This window comes from Eptatretus burgeri, chromosome 9, assembly GCF_056783735.1.
Source record: "Eptatretus burgeri isolate ZD-2024b chromosome 9, Ebu_testis_v1, whole genome shotgun sequence".
NCBI lineage: Eukaryota > Metazoa > Chordata > Myxini > Myxiniformes > Myxinidae > Eptatretus > Eptatretus burgeri.
Window position 1 is genome coordinate 36,331,608 of NC_140969.1, and position 21,987 is coordinate 36,353,594.

General features: G+C 42.1%; 1 protein-coding gene across 1 annotated transcript in view; it reads left to right on the top strand.

Moving 5' to 3' along the window:
- Positions 1-1,229: 1,229 nt before the first annotated feature.
- The window catches only part of LOC147019903 (BTB/POZ domain-containing protein 3-like), a 111,157-nt gene continuing 90,399 nt past the window's right edge, over positions 1,230-21,987 (top strand). The window contains exon 1 of the mRNA XM_085894738.1: positions 1,230-1,816. The gene's annotated coding sequence lies outside the window, so the exon portion shown is untranslated. The remainder of the gene's footprint in view (positions 1,817-21,987) is intronic.

Sequence of the window (21,987 nt, forward strand, 5' to 3'; positions counted from 1 at the left end):
CGACATCGTCGGCGATGCGTGCAATGCGCTATGCCTAAGTTAGACTATCGTTGGGCATCGGTTGTGTAGGCCGACAACAGGTTCAGCATTCGTTGGTACAAGTTATCTATAACACAACGAAACGTTCTGTGTCCGTTACCAATGCGTTATACATAAGACCAAGTCGCTATGAATACGTCCGAATCTTTAAAAAAAAACATCAAAAGTTCAATGTAAGCCAGCGTTTTACATACATTTTAATACGTTACCATCGCTGGCTAAAACGTCAAGGTGTGACCGGGCCTTTACAAGTAACGTGTGTCAACGTGTGTCAACGATCGCGTGACGTGCCTGCAACTTATGGCTAGCGTAGCGGAACGTGTGAGTCATACGCGGCATACGTCGTAAAATTTCAAGCATGCAAAAATTTGAGGAAAACCCAAAAGTACAACGTTTAAAGCCAGCGTACGACGACGTATGGCAGTGTTTTTCAGCGTTGTCTTAACGTATACAAAACGTACCCATAACGTATTAGATGTGTGCCAGCGTTTTAGAAATTTTTTTCATAAAGCAGCATTCGCTGGCTATATCGTCAAGGTGTGACAGCGGCTTCATCGAGGCTCATGGATGAACGAAAAATATATACAAAAAGTAAATTATATGCAGGTTGGCAGGTGGATGTAAACCTTTGGCAGGCCAAACTGGCTCCCAGGCAGGTCTTATGTTGGACAACCTAGACCTAGAGGTGGTACGCACACTCACCTCTAACCTACAGAGGGCATTGCATAAGCTGCACAGCCACGCCCTCAGCTAATGATGCTTCCCTACAGCCTTTGCTGCATCCAAAAGAAGACAACAGTAGAAAGTAGATTTTGTTTTCCGTGTTACTCGAAGCACCTGCTCCCTCCAGGAGCAGCTTGAGGAGTGGTGGGTGGGGAGGGGTTAGTGAGGGAGGTGGGGGAATTTTTTTTTTGTGTTGTGGCCAATAGTCCACCCTGTCTGCAGCAGGAGTCAGTACACCACTTGCACTGTGACACATGTACAGGCAAAAAATCGTGTCATCTCCCGAGGGGGAGGGGGAGGAGAGGCTGTGCCCATGATCTGACCCTGAGGACTACCGACACATTTGGAAAATTTGGTCGAGATCGGCCAAGTTCTGTTTTTTTCTATGATGTACACACACACACACACACACACACACACACACGCACACACGCACACACGCACACACGCACGCACGCACGCACGCACGCACACAACACAACATTGCTGTTAGGCTGTGGCTAATAATAGAATGCTTCCGACTAATAACAATATCTTGGAGGCTAAGTATCAAGTCCACTTAAACTTGAATGGTCGACCTTTTTGGAAGTCTGGCTGGCTGGGTGTTGTTGGTTGAGGGATTTGGGAGAGCTGAGCTTGTTTGTGAGTTTTCTGGTCATAGATTTGTTTTCCCCTTGTAATCGTATCTCTGACGAAAACTGCAGCGCTGGCAAAGTATGGAGACAAATATAATTAGAGACCTCTTCTCTTTTCAGAGTGGCGGGGGTGTATCGCGACTTGTCGTGAAAAGTTTCGAGTTGAGAACGAATCTTGGATGAATTGCCACTTCAACTGAAGACTGAAGGTGCAGGAATTTGTAATTTGTTCAGGATGCTGATGATAATTTGCCTCCTCTTTGCGAAGGACACAGCGAGTGCTGGCAGAAGGATGCTCTGGCTCCACGCCCTTCTGATGGATGGCGCACATATTGATACGTCACCTTCCATGATGTGAATCACCTGGATGAAAGTTCAAGGGTGGGTCGTGATTTGAACTGAGACTGAGCAGCTCAAAGGTGAGTGCACATACTTTTATAGCAGTCTATTTTTGGTTTGTTTTTAACCTTTTTGGCACTGTTACTCCTCGAGCTATCCAGCAAAATCATAATTATTCCTCATCTATCTATAATTCCAGCAATCTGTGTGTGAGTGTGTGTGTGTGTCTGTGACTGCTGTTTCTCGACAACCACTTGTCCGATCCAATTGAAACTTACCAGGTATATTGCTGGGGACCGGAGGATGTGCCTTTTCAAGGTTTGATATTAATCGGACAAGTAGTTCCCAAGTTATGGCCATTTATTTACCAACCAATGACAGGAAACGTTGCTGCGTAGGCGTGGCCGTTGGGCAAGGGATCCTCAGCCGCATTCCCCATTACGGGTTACAATGTACGGACTTCCGGAGAGTGATGACTTCATGTATTCTAATAATTTCTCAATTTCTTATGCGCATTTATAGATAAATACAATGCCCCAATCCAGTCATCGTTTACGAGAGCGAAGGAACGACCTGTGTAGTTGTTTCTGGCATGCGGTTTGAAACTTTTTTTGTTTTTTTTTTGTACGTACGACCACGCATGTACGGGCATGCGGTTTGAAACTTTTTTTGTTTTTTTTTTGTACGTACGACCACGCATGTACGGGCATGCGGTTTGAAAGTTTTTTTATTTTTTTTTTGTACGTACGACCACGCATGTACGGGCACGCGAGAGCGAAGGAGCGGCCTGTGTGGTTGTTGTTTCTGGCACGCGGTTTGAAAGTTTTTTTTTTTTTTTTTTTTTTTGTACGTACGACCACGCATGTACGGGCACGCGAGAGCGAAGGAGCGGCCTGTGTGGTTGTATTTTCTGGCACGCGGTTTGAAAGTTTTTTTTTTTTTTGTACGTACGACCACGCATGTACGGGCACGCGAGAGCGAAGGAGCGGCCTGTGTGGTTGTTGTTTCTGGCACGCGGTTTAATTTTTTTTTTTTGCACGTGTGGCCACGCACTCGTCTATCTATAATTCCAGCAATCTCTGTGTGTCTGTGACCGCTGTTTCTCGACAACCACTGGTCCGATCTAATTGAAACCTGCTCGGTATATTGCTGGGGACCTGAGTATGTGCCTTTTCAAGGTTTGATATTAATCAGACAAGTGCTTCCCAAGTTATGGCCATTTATTTACCAAATCAATGACAGGACACGTTGCTGCGTAGGCGTGGCTGTTGGAGAAGAGATGCTCAGTTACCAATGACAGGACATGTTGCTTGGTGTTTGGACCCACAATATCTATCCTCTATCTATAATTCCAGCAATCTCTGTTTGTTTGCTTTTCAAGGTTTGAAATTAATCGGACAAGCGGTTCCCAAGTTATGGCCAAGTTAGAGGGCATTCCCCATTACGGGTGACAACGTACGGACTTCCGGATAGTGATGACTTACTGTATTGTAATAATTTCTCGATTTCTTATGCGCATTTATAGATAAACACAATGCCCCAATCCAGTCGTCGTTTACAAGAGCGAAGGAACGGCCTGTGTGGTTGTTTGAAAGTTTTTTTTTTTTGCACGTACGGGCACGCGAGAGCGAAGGAACGGCCTGTGTGGTTGTTGTTTCTGGAACACGGTTTGAATTTTTTTTTTGCACGTACAGCCACACACGTACAGCCACACACGTACGGCCACACACGTACGGCCACGCACTAGTGTTAAATAATGGCAAATATGAGAAAAGAAAAACTAGGAATGGAATACCGAATTTTATCATAATTTTTCCAAGATAAATTGGCATCCATAAGTTACTGAAAATGTACATTGACTTAAAATCTCAATTTTAGAAAAAAAACAAAGATGAGTCATCCTTCTGCCTTGGCGTCACAGGACCGATATTAAGTAAGTCTGAACACATCACAGACAATACTTTTAGCTTTTATCTTCTCGCAGACCAAAGAACTCGACTTTTGCTGTGATATCATCGTCTTCGATGATTCCTTTCTTCCCTCACCCCCCTACCCCCGAAAAAATGCCGAGTTACCCCCCCCCCCCACCTCAGATTAAATATCCCTGCTCTTGAGTCTAGACTGTGCTACCAGCCCTAGGGCAGGGCATACCATAATTTAAGTGGAGACGTAAGCATTGCCTGCATTTCAGTGATGAACTATAAAGATACCATGGTATCTTTTGAGAAAGGGTCAGCTATTGTGTGCTGGTACATTCCCTAAAGCACCCCACCTCCATCCCCATCCCCACCCCAAATGATGAAACAGGTTATTTAAGTTAATTGGGGTTAGCAGCATACCACACTCGCCTTTCAGCTGTCAAGTCTGGGTTGTATTCCCATTCCAATTATAAACCGTCACCTCGGTGTCTCACAGACAGGACACTGGTTACCGAGTTTGTTTGATGGGATATTGGGCTGGGGATCCATCTAATAGTATTCGTTGGTTGACTTTAAAGATCACAGTGTGTCTTTTGTAAAGAGTAACTGAGTTATCGTCAGTACTGTGAATGAATTACAAGTTCCTGCCACCTTCAATCAAACATCAGGCCGAGCCAGTCTTTTTTGGAAAGTCTTGAGACAAAAACTTTCTCCAGGCGACCCCACAAGAGGGTGGGAATTATTTGTGTCAATTAAAGAAGTTGTAGTGGAATACGAATAATAATTTAACTCCAGAAATTTCTTCTGTCTCTGTCTCTGTCTCTCTCTCTCTCTGTCTGTCTCTGTCTCTGTCTCTCTCTCTGTCTGTCTCTTTGTTCTCTCTGTTGTCTCTTCTCTCTTCTCTCTGTGTGTCTCTCTCTCGTACCATACTATTCATGGAACGTCGGTGCTGCAAAGCAGATTCCTGAGCAAGGGTTTTACTTGGTGGTTTGCCATTGCTTTCCCAACTGTAGTTCACAGGAATTTTGAATTTTGCTCTTTGTGATGGACACTGTGGGATCTTTAACGTACACTAACTAACGGTCTAACAGACAGGACGGACACCCACTTTCAAGGTCCACAGAATCAGAAGTAATATATAAATTATTTTTGATGTGATTATATTGATTTTTATCTCATAAAGAAAGAACTGAACGTGTTTTTTTTTTTTTTAATTCCAATAATTTTTTGAGGTGTTACAGTTAACCCCGTCGGGTACCACCCCTAAAAATTCCAGATAAACTGCCATGACGTAATCAAGGGAAAGATTGGCAGCACGCAATGGAAAGTGAATTTGACAAATATTTTTCTGATCGAGAATTCCCAGATTACGACGATCGTCAAAATCATTTATTATGTGGAACGTGTTGTGAGACCATGCATGTTTGAACCCAAGATCGAGATGACGTCATGGGAGGAGCGGGGTCAATCCAGCGTTTTTTGGAGGTTGGGGCCAATCGAGCGTAAAAGGGCACCAAACAAAGTAAAAGGTCACCAAATTACATTAAAATCTTCCTTCCAAGATATTTATTCAAGAAAAGAACAACGACTAAGTGTTAAGTGAAGCCATATCTATTCATTAAAGCAGACCTGATTTTCTGATTATATGCACCTTTAATATCCATTAATGGCCAAATACTGCACTCACAATTATAGTCCAAGACAACCTTGAACAGGCCATCCTATTAACACCTGCATTTCAATCATAAGAGGGTAATTATGAATAATTTGCTCTTTTATTTCCAATTCCTTCATTTCTGAATAATTAATTGTGCATTGATTTGTATCTCTTATGTCGTATATAATTAAAATAAAATGAGCATGACGTCATAGTTGGACGTAAACTTGATCGACATGATCATAAGTGCTTACTAATTAAAGTGAAGGAATGACTGCAGATCGAGTGTTCATTGAGTCTGACGTCAACGCAGCATTGCCCAAATCGCCACTCTTGCCAAAATGCATTGTTCATTGTTAATGTTATCCGTCAGTGCTTAGCATAAGGTATTGTCCTTGGAGTCGAGCCTGACATGGTGAACTCAGAGGTTGGAGTGGGAGGGGGACCCATTCGGGAACAATTTAAGCCCCTTTATTCACCGGCTATCGTCCCGTGCCACGTTTCACAGGCGCCGACCATTCACACTTCTGCCAATCCTCCTAACACAGGGATCCTGGGAATTAGAAGTGGGATACCGGTCGAGTCGATGGGCAGGAAGCGAGTTTGTGCGGTTTGCGTGGGGTTAAGCCCGGCCGGAAGGATGAATGAGGGTTGCACCAGGTCTCTGGTATGCAGGACCTCAGCTCCTCCTGCATGGATGCTTCTCTCAACACGGGCCATTCTTTTCTATTTGATGCAATTGAAGTCATTGTACTCCAGCAAAAAAAAAATTCAATTTCATCCCTTCATCTGGTCTTTGGTGTACCTTTTCTTCTTCCAGGGCCCTCTCTGGATTGCCAGTTCACAAACAGTGACAGTGCAGTTGATTATTGTCGCGGCTGAAGTGGACAGGACATTGTCGTCGCTTGAAATTTCAGGTGAAACTGTATGCCGAATAACAGTAAGTGAAATTGGCTGTTCCAGATGATCATTATGTGTGCGAGGCATCACCACATTTTTATGAAATTGGTGCTCGTTTGTTTTCAATGCAGTGGAGTGCATGCATCATGTGCACCGTATATCTGGATGGCTGAATTTAGAAAGGATAAAAAGGTAAGAGTTCAGCAGGCTGTCCCGCATCTGTTTGTTTGAAGGGAACGACTTGCTTCGTTGCTTTAAATTGTAACATTCTGCCTTCTAGAATGGTGTAACAACAGCAGCTGCTAAGATCAACTTACAAAACATCAGATGACATATCGGGAAACGAACCACAGTGACTCTCAGGCTGCGTCAAACCTGCTCCATTATTAACTCCAAACTGGTGCTCGAACCCCCCCGCCCCCCCCCCAATAGATTTGGGGCATTCTGTACCTTTCGTGATCCCATTGTGGCAGTCCCAAAACATCGCTCTGAGACGTCAAAAATCATGTTGAGTGCCATAATCAGGGCAGGTAGTGCATGCCTAGAGGGTGAAACTGCAAGGGTCTCATTCGTCTCGGAACTGCCTTTTCCAGGATGACGGTGCCCGCCCGCTGCACACCGATGGTCTAGCTACAAGCACCAGGACCTGTATCTGCATAATGAGGGTTGCCTGGATTTTAACTCGACTGCTGCTCAGAGTTTAACTTTCATAAGCAATTTTCCTGAGTTTTCAGCAAAATGCCACAAGGAGCGATGGCAACCGATGTGCCTCCATGAGCATGGAATGGAAAATGGACTTCGTTGTTTTTTTTTTTTTTTTTTTTTGCCTGAACGTGGAAGCAACCTCTTTGCTTTCGATTGCTCAATCACACCATTTTCTTTGTGATGAATTACCTTCTAGCTGTTGTCGTTTCATATGCAGCCCCAGGCTGCTGGCTGCATCATATTCTGAAAGCATGGTTGAGCCTCTGATGCAGTCCCCCCACCCCCATTACTCATTTTGTCGACCTCACAAGGATGACAGGCCGAGCAACCCACCTGGTGTTGTTTCAACGGTATGACACGGCCTCAGACTCGAGACCTTCTAGTTGTTTATTTAAAGCTTAAAATGTCACGAAGACCGTCTGCATAATTGGCGTACAGGACGCATGTGTTATATAAAATGAGAAAAATAATTTCAAAAGAAGTGGAAAGGTAGAGGGATAACTAAGAGAGAGGGAGGAAATTTGGAGGAAGAAGGAGAAAAGGAAAGGAGATTGGGAACAGAGAGGGGGAAGGATGGGGAAGAGAACTTTATGGGACTGCTCTTCTGTAATTCTCCATTTCTGAATACATTCCATAAGTTAAAGGTATTGAAGGTGCTGCAGAAAATATTGTACAATATACAAAATATACATAATATACAATATACAAATATACATAATTGTACATAATATACAAAAGTTGATGAGTGGAGCATTCAAAATAGTTCTACCAATAACGTTATACTCACAATTGTCCAAGACAAGGCTATAAAGTACAATATGGGGAATGTTTTGATTAAATAAATTACATTAAATATTTCCTTTCTCATTACATCTACCTGGGTATTGAAACGTTGAAAACAAAATTTGCTGTTTCTTTGACTATTGTGAATATCTCGTTTGTTTCACCATTTTGAACGGTCTCGGAGAGAGATGAGGCTTCGAAACTGTAAGATTTAATGTATTTGTTAGGTTTTCATCTTTGGCAGGTGAATCTTGCGTGATAAGTGAAGGCTCATGAGCAGCAGCCATCGCTGGTCTTGCTGATTTTTGTTGTTGTGAATTGACAACACTGGTTTGTTTGCAAATCTACTTTTCAATGCGCTATATGTTGGCTGTGGAAGAGACTGGTTTAGTTGCTGGGTACATACACCATGCGTCGGACAGCAATATGGAACGAACAACTGAAACGAGTGGACGAGTGGATCGAGCTGTTGCTGGGCATTCATCTGCAGCAATTGTGTGGAAAAGCACCATCGAAGCGGGCTGAGCATGCGACTGGTATCACCCTCTCAGTCGCTTTCCTCTCGCACTCCTTCGATCCCCATCCCCACCCACAGCACTCTCTGCTGGGAGATTTGTTACCGTCGAGCAACGCGCCCAACCATGCTAATGCCTCACGGCGGAAGCCGAGTCCAGCAATCACGTTAGGGCCTCGAGCTTGAACTGAACTTTGTAACGGCGAAACAAGACGAATAGCCATGCCCTCTGCTTCCCACCCGCACACGACTTTCATCGCCTCCTCGCAGAGAAGATCCTGCGCACGAGGTCCCTCACGTCATCATGTGAAGGTTTCCTCGAGCATATGGATTGTGTACACGCCTACTATACATACAGCTTGCTACTACTACAACCACCACCACCATCACCTTGCATAAGGCTTTTCTCGTTTTATCCATTTTTCACAGGTGTTGAAAACTTCGCGCGGACACGCTATATGTTTTCAAGCGCCCGGGTGAAAAGTACATTTGATTCTAACACTGTCCGGCCAAGTGCGAGCTTCATGTCTCTGGGGTAATAAAATGCCAGGTTAATGATGGATTGTGGGCAGAGAGTTCAGAATTACAGTTACACCACACGTATCAACTCCAATCCTGATTGGAAGTCGTGTGTACATGATGATGAACCGACCTCCCCCCAATCCCCTTTCAACGCAGTCCCCTCTCCCTGGAATAAGTGAACTTTGTTTGCACAAAACTTTCAAAGTCGTATGAAGCCAGGAAAGGGCACCGGGGCGATTTCCCTTTGAAACGCACATTGTGCAACTTGCCGTTCCGGAAAAAAGGGAAATGAGACAGAGAGGAGGGAAAGGCGCACCACTTAAGCAGACGCCGCCCAGGCAATCATGTGGCAACCTGCTGATGCCTGCCTCGCTGCCAGCACGCCAAAGCAAACTTTTTGCCAGCGCACTTCCCAGGCAACCTTCTGCAGTTCTATATACAAAAAAGGGAAAAATCTAATCTTGCCGGAGCGCGTGGACTTCTCCGGCCAGGCCACGCCACCGCCCTCCATTATGCTGCGATTACGGTGCAAGTGGGAACGGAAAGCGGGCTCGATTCTCAGCTCGATAACATTATTGCCAAGGTCCAATGGCGGGCAAACCCCGGGTGGGGTCGGGTAGTGGACAGACCCCCAGTCGAGGCAAACAAGCGGCGCCCGGTCAACAACGCACCGAGAACCCTACATGACGAAACCCCAAGGGTAGGTGTAATGAATAGGGCATGTAGGCTAGGGATGAAGAAAAGACTAGGAATGTTTAAGGTTACAGAAAACAAAATCTCCAAACCATATAACCGACCCCTCTGCTTTTGGCAACTGTGTTTAAACCTCGAGGTCAATGTTTCATATAGCCTTCCCGAAGGATAACCGCGGAACTCGTCCTTTCCATTCGATAACAGGTGGTACAAAGTGCACGTACAACGGTTCTCTGCTCCATCACTAAAAAGTCAACATCAACGAGATGTTTATTTACACAAGAACCCAGCAGCATGTGTTTCCACCAGTTCGGAACAACATTCTTAAAATAACTCATTCGTTGGGACTAGTTTAGGGCTGTGGGGTGACTCGCGGTGCTGTCACTAACAGGAGACCGGCTGGTATCTTCCAACTGCCGCTTGTGGGTGGAAACAATTTTCATTTACACAAGATCATTCTAACATTTCAATCATCCAGGGACAGCAGTTTCATCTCTTGGGAAAGGCAACGTATGAAAATGGTGAAAATGAAATTTCATAAACAGTCGGTTCACCAAAAGCTCTTACATGTTCATATGTTGTTGGGATGTGATAAGGTCATCATATATGATTTTGAGCCCTTGTTCATTTTGAAGAAGCAATGTAATGAATTGTAATTAAAAACGAGAGAACGAATGTCAGACCAAAATGGCTCAGCCAAAGATGGCCTTTTCACCCTCTGCGGTTCGTCGGCTTTAGGTGAGCTGTACGCTTAAGGTGAACACTCAACAAAGACAATCTCAAACAATTGATAAAATGTGTTGACTCAGCCTATCTATCATTAGGTGGCTTGGTGGTGGGTTAACTCAGCCTGTCCTCCCTCTGGGGTTAGCAAAATGAGTACGAGGTTACTGGAAACGGGGCACTGCATCAGCGGCGCAGCGACACTCCCAGCAATGTTGCAACCAACAGCCACAAGCTGCATACAAAACTACAAGGGCACTCGGTGGAGCACATACCTGTGCCCCATAATGCTTGATCGACGAGAACGTATCTAGCCCAATACATTTTTGAGATTACGTGCTATATATCGTTTTTGAGCGCCATCTCTCAATGGTGAAGAATCACTTGAAAAATTCTCGTAGTTCGATTCGGATTCGGATCTTCACCAAAATCGAATCAATTCGTCATGGTCACACACCCAACCTGACCACCTAGTTTCATCCGAATCCTTCTACAACTTTTTAAGATATCGTGCTATATATTAGTTTAGCCCTATCAATGCTGAAGAATCATTAAAAAAATTATCAGATCCAGATCCGGATTCAGATCTTCTCTTCAATTGCATCAGTTCGTCCGTGTCACACACCCAACCTGTCCACAAAATTTCATCTGAATCCTTCCACAACTTTTTGAGATGTCCTGGACACAGACAAACAGATAGAAAGGGGGTGAAAACATAACCTCCTTCACCTTCGGTGGCAGAGGTAATGATGATCCCAAACACAAATCTTTTTTGAATACACCTGCAAGTGAAATAGTGGATCACTCTATACCCCTGTTCTGATGTTTTTGAGGCCTGTGGTGTAATAATAAATTGTACTGTTCAATATTCAAATGTACAGTGTACACTGTACAGAGTCAATCTTTTCCAGAGACAAAAAGAGTCCAGAATGGTTAAACAGGGAGGTAAGGAGTCTTCTTAAGGATACCAGAAGGTATTAGTATGTAAAAAACCAGAGAGTTGGTGTCAAAGCCACCCAATACTCGCCTGTTTATACATTTATCGTTTTTAAAAGACTAGTCTAATAATATTTTTTATAAAGCATTGCAGTGAAGTCTGATCCAAATAATTTTAAAGCAATATATGTATTTGTATATTGTAATCAGTAAAAAAGAGTGTGATGGATAAAAACATTAGAAAGGAAAAAACTTTAACGTTGATGTGCTACAAAAAAGTTAAGTTCAAAACAGGTCAAAAATTTAAAAATTTGAAAATTGTTTTTTAATTTCAACTTCACTATATCAATAGTATACCCCAAAGGAACCGCCATGCCAAATATCAGCATCCTCGTACACATATTAAATGAATGGCAAGCTTCTAAATAACTTGCACCAAAAACTTTAACGTTGATGTGCTACAAAAAAGTTAAGTTCAAAACAGGTCAAAAATTTTAAAAATTTGAAATTTTTTTTATTTCAACTTCACTATATCAATACTATACCCCTACGGAACCACCATGCGAAAAATCAGCATCCTCGTACACATATTAAATGAATGGCAAGCTTCTAAATAACTTGCACCAAAAACTTTAACGTTGATGTGCTACAAAAAAGTTAAGTTCAAAACAGGTCAAAAATTTTAAAAATTTGAAAAATTTTTTATTTCAACTTCACTATATCAATACTATACCCCAAAGGAACCGCCATGCGAAATATCAGCATCCTCGTACACATATTAAATGAATGGCAAGCTTCTAAATAACTTGCACCAAAAACTTTAACGTTGATGTGCTACAAAAAAGTTAAGTTCAAAACAGGTCAAATTTTTTAAAAATTTGAAATTTTTTTTTATTTCAACTTCACTATATCAATAATATATCCCAAAGGAACCGCCATGCCAAATATCAGCATCCTCGTGCACATATTAAATGAATGGCAAGCTTCCAAATAACTTGCACCAAAAACTTTAACATTCTCACGCTCACGCTCACGCCGGGGTATCGCTATCGCTCTCTGTTCTTCGAACAGGCGAACTAACAAACTGGACTGGAATCGGGCTCATATCTGCATCGGAGTAAACATAGGCTAGTAATGAAAATAACGAGTGAAGGCATCGTTTTTTTTCGAGATCAGATGGAAGATGGCCGACTGGTTGCCATTTTGTGACTTAAACGTGTCCCCAACTATTTATTGAACATGCATGGTCTGATTTTGTTCAAACTTGGCACAAGCACAGTGCATGATGGCAAACACATGCACCTCTTTATTTTGTGATCTGATCAAAGATGGCCGACTGGTAGAGTGGCGGCCATTTTCGTTGTAAACCTCCCCCCTCCAGTTTTGAACACGTCCTCAACCATTTCTCGGACATGCGTTTATCAATCTTGTTCAAACTTGGCACACAGATAATAAATGATGGATTACAAATGCACGTCATTTATTTTTGAGATCAGGTTACAAGATGGCTGACTTGTCGCCATTTTGTGACTTAAACGTATCCCCAACCATTTATTGAACATTCATGGTCTGATTTTGTTTAAACTTGGCAAAAGCACAGTAAACATGGCATACACGTGCACCTCACTTTATTTTGCGATCTGATCAAAGATGGCTGACTCGTAGATTGGGGGCCATTTCAGTTGTAAAAATCCCGATATTGAACACATCCTCAAACAATTCTCGGGCATGCATCTACTGCCCTTGTTCAAACTTGGCGCACGGATAATGAATCGTGAATGTTACTTACGCAATCTTGCCCAATCGTACGCAATCTTTCATGTCACATGACCACTCAAGTCAGTTGCGCTGACACGTAAATCTTGTAAATATGTGCTAGCCATTTGACTCCATTCAGCAAAATTACTAAAACCATGGGGAGTGGGACATTTTATGTCTTTTCTCCTTGCAATGATGTGTGTCCCATCGTTATATGGTATTGTGTAAGATAGTTGGTCATGTGACAGGTATGATGTTTTCGATTGGGAATGAAAATTTCGTGCAGAAGGGATTCAATGCTCATATATTTTAGGGGAGACATGCTGAACTACACAAACAGTACAACATTTAATCAAAATTATTTATGTATAAAATAAATTCTACAACTGTAAGCAATAGAAAATTAACATTAAGTTGAAAATTCTGTCTGATCAGTTTTTTTGGAAACTGAACTTAAAGGTGGTTGGGGTGAAATTGAAAAGAGTAATCAGAACTATTTTTAAATTTCCATGAAAGATGCTTCTTGGTATAAGTAAGAAAAAGTAGAATATGATCGGTAAATGCATGTCCGAGAAATGGTTGAGGACGTTTTCAACAAGGGGTTTTCTTTCACAAGGAAAATGGCCGCCAGTCTACCAGTCAGTCATCTTTGATCGAATTACAAAATAAATGTAAGGGCACATGAATGCCATCATGTACGGTGCTTGTGCCAAGTTTGACCAAAATCAGACCATGTATGTCTGAAAAATGGTTAGGGACGCGTTTCAGAAACAAAATGGCCACTAGTCAGCCATCTTGGATCTGGCCTTGAAAAACAATGACATGCATATATGTAAGCCATCATTATCTGTGAGTCAAGTTTGAACAAAATTGGTCATTGCATTTACGAGAAATGGGGACGTGTTCAATACCAGGGGTTTTTTCAAGTAAAATGGCCGCCTGTCGACCAGTTGGCCACCCTTCCCCCCCCCCCCCCAAATAGGTCTTTACTTTCTTCTCTGTTACGTATTTGGTAGGTCATCCTCGCCTAACAGTGGTTCCCTGCTTATCTTATCCAACCGCTACCAGGTGAGCGCCCAGGGGTATTGCCCCTATTTTTATAGATAAAATGTTGTGGCTGACGAGGAATTAGTTGCCCAAGTGAGCATGGGGTTTGTTTGTTACTTGCAAAATCAAAGATTTTTCAAGTATATTGACTAAGGTGGTATATCGAAAATCCTGAATTTTCATCCGATTGACTTGAAATTTGAAGAAGATTTATATTTCAGGTCACTGAAATAAACCAGCAATTATTTTTGAGGTCAACATCGACCAAAAGGTCAACATAGGCCAAGTTTCTGAATTTGTCAATTTTCACGCGATTCACTTGAAATTTGTAGAGTTGCTGCATATTTGGTCATTGAATTCAACCACCAATTATTTTTGAGGTCAACATCGACCAAAAGGTCAACATAGGCCAAGTTTCTGAATTTGTCAATTTTCATCCGATTCACTTGAAATTTGAAGAGTTGCTGCATATTTGGTCATTGAATTCAACCACCAATTATTTTTGAAGTCAAATTTGATTTATGGATTTTGCAAGTTTGGATTGCTCTGTACGACGTCTTATTCTTGTTACTTGCAAAATCGAAGATTTTTCAAGCGTATTGGTCAGTCGATTTTGTTATTCTCTGTTGGGTCGCCGAAATAGGTGACCCTTATTGTCAGTAATTCTGTCTGTTTGTTTGGATGTTTGTTTGTTTGTCATCAGTATAATTGGTAGTAAACATGGGCCGATTTTGACCAAACTGTGGTGGTAGGTACATCTTATGACCTCGTGCTTTGGAAATTGTGATGGTTGCTAGGGACGCTTTGGTTCCCTAGCAACAACCGAAAAACCTTCAAAATCGGTACCGTTCACGTGAAATAAATTCTAAAAGCGAGTATCCCACGTAGGGTTATGAAATTTGGCACGAATGATCTACAGGTGATGCTCTATCAAAGATATTCCGGTTTTTGTGATATCTGGAATAGTTTACCCGCAGCGCCCCCTACAATTATGGTATGCATGAAAATTGAAGGCCCCCTTGCGAGCAGGTGAGTGCATCGATACGAATGAAACTTTGCAGGTTCATGGTACTCAATGAGTACTACAACTTTGCCTCAGGACATATTGACCGATTTCGCTTCGGTCAGGGGTCAAAGGTCAATTAGTGCAAAAATCGATAATATGCGAGAGCTGGAGGTGCCTTCGCGTCAAATGCTACTCCTCCTAGGGTTATGGTCGGATGGTCATGAAAATTCACACTAATCGTCTGGAATACATTGAGCACAAACGATCGAGCGGGATTTTCGATTTAGATCTTTGTTCACCCACAGCACCCCCTCGAACTTTGGGGATTTCTGATTTCAAACCGCATTTTCGGTACTTTTCATTCAAATGGAAACCGAATAGTTATCAGTAGATGGAACTGGATGAGATTTGACATGCATAATCTTAAGGTGATTCCCTCTCCGCTGCATGACATCCATTTTGCTCTATATCTTATAGTTTCCATGCTCGGCGACCCATCGCCGCCTACCGGCTTGTCTGTCTATCTGTTTGTCTGTTTGTCACCTACAGGTCGCAATTTTAAACCGATCTTCACGAAACTTCACCACGTGGTAGAGTTTGCCGTAAGGAAGAAGCCTTTTGTTTTTGAGGTCCAAAGGTCAAAGGTCAACAACTTTGATGAGATTTCTAAAATCCTCAATTTACATCCGATTGACTTGAAATTTGAAGAGGATTTATATTTCAGGTCACTGAATTCAACCAGCAAATTATTTTTGAGGTCAACACCAACCAAAAGGTCAACATAGGCCCAAGGTCAACAACTAACGTGGTATTTTAAAAATCTTCAATTTTCATCCGATTGACTTGAAATTTGAAGAGGATTTATATTTCAGGTCACTGAATTCAACCAGCCAATTATTTTTCAGGTCAAATTTGTTTTATGGATTTTACAAGTATCGTGCTCTGCACGCCGTCTTCTTCTTGTTTGTCTGTTTGTTTGATTTTGTGCAGGATATCTCAATAAATTGTGTACGGATCCGGATGAAATTTTGTGGACAGGTTCAGTGTGTGTGTAGCAAGGATGAACTGTTTAGATTTTGGTGAAGATCCGGATCCGGCTACTACAATTGTTTAAATGATTCTTCCCCATTGAGAGATTGGGCCAAAAACGATGTATAGCACGATATCTCAAAAGGTTGTGGACGGATTTGGATGAAACTTGGTGGACATGTTAAGTTTTTGTATCAAGAAAGAATTGATTAAATTTTGGTGAAGATCCGATTCCGGATCCTGATCTGATAATTTTTTAAGTGATTCTTCACCATTGAGAGATCTGGCTAAACTAATATAAAGCATGATATTTCAAAAAGTTGTGCACAGATTCGGACGAAACTTGGTGGACAGGTTGGGTGTGTGGCAAGGCCGAATTGATTCGATTTTGGTGAAGATCCAAATCTGGAGACGAGAGTTATTCAATTTTTAAAGTAATTCTTCACCATTGAGAGATTGGGCCAAAAACAATATAGTACTGTAGGACATGATATTTCGAAAATGTATTGGGCCCGATATGTTCTCATGCATCAGGCATTACATGGCGGAGGGATGCGCTCCACCAAATGCCCTTTTTGTTTCCCTTTGAATTACTGGCAAATATGCAAATGGCGTCTTCTGTCATTGATCCAGCTAGCTGAGAGCAACAATTGGCATTTATTTCCACATCCGATGCAATTTAAATGCTCTTATGGCGGCAAGGTGCTCCATAATTGTATTCCATGGATGAAACCTGAAACTACCTACCTATTGTATGAGTGGTGTCCATAAGTTGAATCTTTTACATACACGCATATGTCCTACTTGTGACTGATTTCGTAGACTTTGTCAGCCAAGGTGAATGGCTCCCATTCTTCCATTTCTGTGTATTTCTGGTAACTGATAACCAATGTTGTGAAGAAAATGGCTTCCATTCACCAGTGGAGATCTTACTTGTGAAGTGAAGTGGGATAAAATGTCCCCATCCCCCAACCCAAGTGTAACTTCCTCGGTCCTGGTTACATTTCCAGTAGCCTGAATGTTTGCATAAGAAGGCACACTACCTGCAGTCGGTTTCGTGGGGAATTTGAAATGGAAATGTTCAACATACTGAACAAACGGACCGAGGTGGATCTTCTTTTACACCCCAATTATTACCACGTTGTCATTCCGGTCAGGGTACGTTTGGCCCAACTCTTTCACAATCCCTCTGGCCAGGCCTGATGTCGACTGGAAATGGCAGGAAGTTGTAATTTGTTCAGAGTGCAAGCAATAACTCACCTCATCTTTATGAAAGAACCCATGAGATATTTAACGTTTACCAATAACCAGTGATAGCAGACGGGACCTCCAGATTCACGTGCTTACAAAATATTGATGAATCGCCCCACATATGAAACACCATGGTCAATATTCAAACCAAGATGAGCAAGCTCTAAGGTGAGTAGACGTACCTTTCAGCTATCCTGCTAGCCCTTACCGAGAGGTCTGTGTGTGTATGTATAATAGACACACACACACACACACACACACACACACACACACACACACACACACACACACACACACACACACACACACACACACACACACACACACACACATCATATGACATCATTAACAAACACAATATTTCCTGTGAGTGAACAGAGGGGAACGAGATGACTCTAGGAACATCAAAATATGCATTAAAGCCAGCATCTGCTGGAATTGTGAAATATACTGTTATATTAACAACTTCATTGACTTTTTTTACCATTCCATTTATTATGAAATAATATTGGTGTTTCGTCATTTCAACAATGGAACCGCATAGATGCTCTCACTCTGAACACACATTTCTGATGGTATGAAACATTCTGTGTTGTGGACACTATAAACAGTCGAAAACGTTCAAAACACGAGCTTGGTATTGCAATAGCGCCAGTGAGTAGTGACTGAATTTTCACAACTCACTGTAAATGACCGTCCAGCCTTCTTGCAACCCGCAATGGCAAACACTTCAAGTGTGTTTCCACTGCTGTGCAGTGAGAGTATGGTTTGGTCGCTTTGAGGCTGAGAGCAGGATTCGGCCACGAGGGCAGGATTCAGTTATTTTAAGACTGAGAGTGGGATTCGGTCGCTTTAAGGCTCAAAGTGGGATTTAGTCATTTTAAGGCTGAAAGTGGGATTCGGTCATTTTAAGGCTGAAAGTGGGATTCGGTCACTTTAAGGCTGAAAGTGGGATTTAGTCATTATAAGACTGAAAGTGGGATTTGGTTGCTTTAAGGCTGAATGTGGGATTTAGTCATTTTAAGACTGAGAGTGGGATTTGGTCGCTTTAAGGCTGAAATGGGATTCAGTCGTTTTAAGACTGAGAGCGGGATTCGGTCATTTTAAGACTGAGAGCGGGATTTGGTCGCTTTAAGGCTGAAAGTGGGATTTAGTCGTTTTAAGACTGAGAGCGGGATTCGGTCGCTTTTAGGCTGAAAGTGGGATTTAGTCATTATAAGACTGAAAGCGGGATTCGGTCGCTTTAAGGCTGAAAGTGGGATTCAGTCATTTTAAGACTGAGAGCGGGATTCGGTCGCTTTCAGGCTGAAAGTGGGATTTAGTCGTTTTAAGACTGAAAACGGGATTCGGTCGCTTTAAGGCTGAAAGTGGGATTCAGTCATTTTAAGACTGAGAGCGGGATTCGGTCGCTTTAAGGCTGAAAGTGGGATTTAGTCATTCTAAGACTGAAAGCGGGATTCGGTCGCTTTAAGGCTGAAAGTGTGATTTAGTAATTTTAAGACTTAAAGCGGGATTTAGTCGTTTTAAAACTGAGAGCAGGATTCGGTCGCTTTAAGGCTTAAAGTGAGATTTAGTAATTTTAAGACTGAGAGCAGGATTCGGTCGCTTTTAGGCTTACAGTGAGATTTAGTCGTTTTAAGACTGAGAGCAGGATTCAGTCACTTTAATGCTGAAAGTGGGATTTTGTCGTTTGAAGACTGAAAGCGGGATTCGGTCGCTGTAAGTCTTATAGTGAGATTTAGTCATTTTAAGACTGAAAGCGGGATTCGGTCGCTTTAAGGGTGAAAGTGGGATTTAGTCATTTTAAGGCTGAAAGTGGGATTTAGTCGTTTTTAAACTGAGAGCAGGATTCGGTCGCTTTCAGGCTTAAAGTGAGATTTAGTCGTTTGAAGACTGAAAGCGGGATTCGGTCGCTTTAAGTCTTACAGTGAGATTTAGTTGTTTTATGACTGAAAGTGGGATTTAGTCGTTTTAAAAGTGAGAGCAAGATTCGGTCGCTTTAATGCTGAAAATGGGATTTAGTCGTTTTAAGACTGAAAGAGGGATTCGGTCGCTTTAAGGCTTACAGTGAGATGTAGTCGTTTTAAGACCGAAAACGGGATTCTGTCACTTTAAGGGTGAAAGTGGGATTTAGTCATTTTAAGGCTTAAAGTGGGATTTAGTTGTTTTAAAACTGAGAGCAGGATTCGGTCGCTTTAAGGCTTAAAGTGAGATTTAGTAATTTTAAGACTGAGAGCAGGATTCAGTCGCTTTAATGCTGAAAGTGGGATTTAGTAATTTTAAGGCTTAAAGCGGGATTTAGTCGTTTTAAAACTGAGAGCAGGATTCGGTCGCTTTAAGGCTTAAAGTGAGATTTAGTAATTTTAAGACTGAGAGCAGGATCCGGTCGCTTTTAGGCTTACAGTGAGATTTAGTCATTTTAAGGCTTAAAGCGGGATTTAGTCGTTTTAAAACTGAGAGCAGGATTCGGTCGCTTTAAGGCTTAAAGTGAGATTTAGTAATTTTAAGACTGAGAGCAGGATTCGGTCGCTTTTAGGCTTACAGTGAGATTTAGTCATTTTAAGACTGAGAGCAGGATTCAGTCGCTTTAATGCTGAAAGTGGGATTTCGTCGTTTGAAGACTGAAAGCGGGATTCGGTCCCTTTGAGTCTTACAGTGAGATTTAGTTGTTTTATGACTGAAAGTGGGATTTAGTCGTTTTAAAAGTGAGAGCAGGATTCGGTCGCTTTAATGCTGAAAATGGGATTTAGTCGTTTTAAGACTGAAAGCGGGATCCAGTCGCTTTAAGGCCTACAGTGAGATGTAGTCGTTTTAAGACTGAAAACGGGATTCTGTCGCTTTAAGGGTGAAAGTGGGATTTAGTCATTTTAAGGCTTAAAGTGGGATTTAGTCGTTTTAAAACTGAGAGCAGGATTCGGTCGCTTTAAGGCTTAAAGTGAGATTTAGTAATTTTAAGACTGAGAGCAGGATTCGGTCGCTTTTAGGCTTACAGTGAGATTTAGTCATTTTAAGACTGAGAGCAGGATTCAGTCGCTTTAATGCTGAAAGTGGGATTTCGTCGTTTGAAGACTGAAAGCGGGATTCGGTCCCTTTGAGTCTTACAGTGAGATTTAGTTGTTTTATGACTGAAAGTGGGATTTAGTCGTTTTAAAAGTGAGAGCAGGATTCGGTCGCTTTAATGCTGAAAATGGGATTTAGTCGTTTTAAGACTGAAAGCGGGATCCAGTCGCTTTAAGGCCTACAGTGAGATGTAGTCGTTTTAAGACTGAAAACGGGATTCTGTCGCTTTAAGGGTGAAAGTGGGATTTAGTCATTTTAAGGCTTAAAGTGGGATTTAGTCGTTTTAAAACTGAGAGCAGGATTCGGTCGCTTTAAGGCTTAAAGTGAGATTTAGTAATTTTAAGACTGAGAGCAGGATTCAGTCACTTTAATGCTGAAAGTGGGATTTCGTCGTTTGAAGACTGAAAGCGGGATTCGGTCGCTGTAAGTCTTACAGTGAGATTTAGTCATTTTAAGACTGAAAGCGGGATTCGGTCGCTTTAAGGGTGAAAGTGGGATTTAGTCATTTTAAGGCTGAAAGTGGGATTTAGTCGTTTTTAAAATGAGAGCAGGATTCGGTCGCTTTCAGGCTTAAAGTGAGATTTAGTCGTTTTAAGACTGAGCAGGATTCGGTCGCTTTTAGGCTTACAGTGAGATTTAGTCGTTTTACGACTGAGAGCAGGATTCGGTCGCTTTAAGGCTTACAGTGAGATTTAGTCGTTTTAAGACTGAGAGCAGGATTCGGTCCCTTTAAGGTTGAAGTGGGATTTAGTCATTTTAAAACCGAGAGTTGGATTCGGTCGCTTCAAAACTGAAAGTGGGATTTACTCATTTTAACACTGAAAGCGGGATTCATTCGCTTTAAGGCTGAAAGTGGGATTTAGTCATTTTAAGACTGAAAGCGGGATTCGGTCGCTTTGTGGCTGAAAGTGGGATTTAGTCGTTTTAAGACTGAGAGCAGGATTTGGTCGCTTTAAGGTTGAAGTCGGATTTAGTCATTTTACGACTGAAAGCGGGATTCAGTCGCTTTAAGGTTGAAGTGGGATTTAGTCATTTTAAGACTGAAAGCGGGATTCGGTCAATTTAAGGCTGAAAGTGGGATTTAATCATTTTAAAACTGAGAGCAGGATTCAGTCGATTTAATGCTGAAAGTGGGATTTAGTCGTTTTAAGACTGAGAGTGGGATTCGGTCGATTTTCGGCTGAAAGTGGGATTTCGTCGTTTTAAGACTGAGAGTGGGATTCGGTCAATTTAAGGCTGAAAGTGGGATTTAGTCATTTTAAGATTGAGAGTGGGATTTGGTCACTTTAAGGCTGAAAGTGGGATTTCGTCGTTTTAAGACTGAGAGTGGGATTCGGTCGATTTTTAGCTGAAAGTGGGATTTAGTCGTTTTTAAGACTGAGAGTGGGCTTCGGTCGCTTTAAGGCTGAAAGTGGGATTTAGTCATTTTAAGACTGAGAGTGGGATTCGGTCAATTTAAGGCTGAAAGTGGGATTTAGTCATTTTAAAACTGAGAGCAGGATTTGGTCACTTTAAGGCTGAAAGTGGGATTTCGTCGTTTTTCAGACTGAGAGTGGGATTCGGTCGATTTAAGTCTGACAGTGGGATTTAGTCGTTTTAAGACTAAGAGCAGGGTTTGGTCACTTTAAGGCTGAAAATGCTATTTGGTCGTTTTAAGATTGAGAGCAGGATTCGGTCACTCTAAGGCTGAAAGTGGGATTTAGTCGTTTTAAGACTGAGAGTGGGATTCGGTCGATTTAAGGCTGAAA